General features: G+C 60.7%; 1 protein-coding gene across 1 annotated transcript in view; it reads right to left on the bottom strand.

The window, feature by feature from the left end:
- Positions 1–898, bottom strand: part of SCN4A (sodium voltage-gated channel alpha subunit 4) — a 32943-nt gene that overhangs the window by 7437 nt on the left and 24608 nt on the right. The window lies entirely within an intron of this gene.

The raw sequence follows: 898 nt of genomic DNA, 5'->3' as shown, positions 1-898 counted from the left end.
ACCCCAGCCCCCGTGACCAGCCCCTGCTCACTTGTTCACGGTATTAGAGACACAGGCATCGAAAAGAAGCCACCAGACTCGTTAAAGCAGCTGGACCCTGGGACCAGCGTCCTGCACCCCACCAGCCCCGGCCACACAGGCCACCTCACTGTTCCAGGCGGAGCCCAATCTGAGAATTGGTCCTTTTCAAGCAGAAGCCATGACATGACCTCCAGACAGAGTGGGTGGCACAGGCCTGGTGGTGACCAGGGCTCTATTCCTGGCTGGGGTACCAAGCAGCTGTGTGGCCATGGGCAGGTCCTGTCCCCTCAGAGGGTAGGGGTCGGCACTCTGGAGCCGGGAGGGCCCAGCACTGGCCTCTTGTATGAACAGGAGGGAGCCACTCAGGCTGAGTGCACTGATGGGCTGCAACCAGCCGACTCACAGAGGTTTGTCCCTCTGGGGCTGGTCTTGCTCCCAACAGACCTTTCACTGGGGAAGTCCCATTTGTCTTGCCTAAACCCTGTGTTTACCAGTCACTTCCACCCTCAAGAGCCCGGGGGGATCTTTTCAAACTCGCATGAACCTGAGCTCCAGGGTCAGTAGGCTCAGAGCCCTGGGCACAAGTACCTTCCTGTTTGCTTGAGTCTCAGAGCCATGGGGAACCCCAGTCTGAGTTGGGGGGGGGGGGACACCCATAAATACACGACCTGCTTTGGGTCCACCCTTCTCCCTGCTCTGGTGCCCTCACGCCCTCCTGGGAGCTGCCGCAGCCTCTGCTGCCCCCCAGTGGTGGCAGAGAAGAGCTAAGGCGCAGGAGGGCGGGCAGGAATGGGCACTTGGGCTGGTTCAGGAGGGTGTCTCAGGTCCCAGCCTGGACCTTCTGCTTCCCCTGGTGGTGGCTGGAGTACAGACATGT

Source organism: Myotis davidii, unplaced genomic scaffold (assembly GCF_000327345.1).
Source record: "Myotis davidii unplaced genomic scaffold, ASM32734v1 scaffold69, whole genome shotgun sequence".
Lineage (NCBI taxonomy): Eukaryota > Metazoa > Chordata > Mammalia > Chiroptera > Vespertilionidae > Myotis > Myotis davidii.
This window is presented reverse-complemented; position numbering and strand designations above follow the sequence as displayed.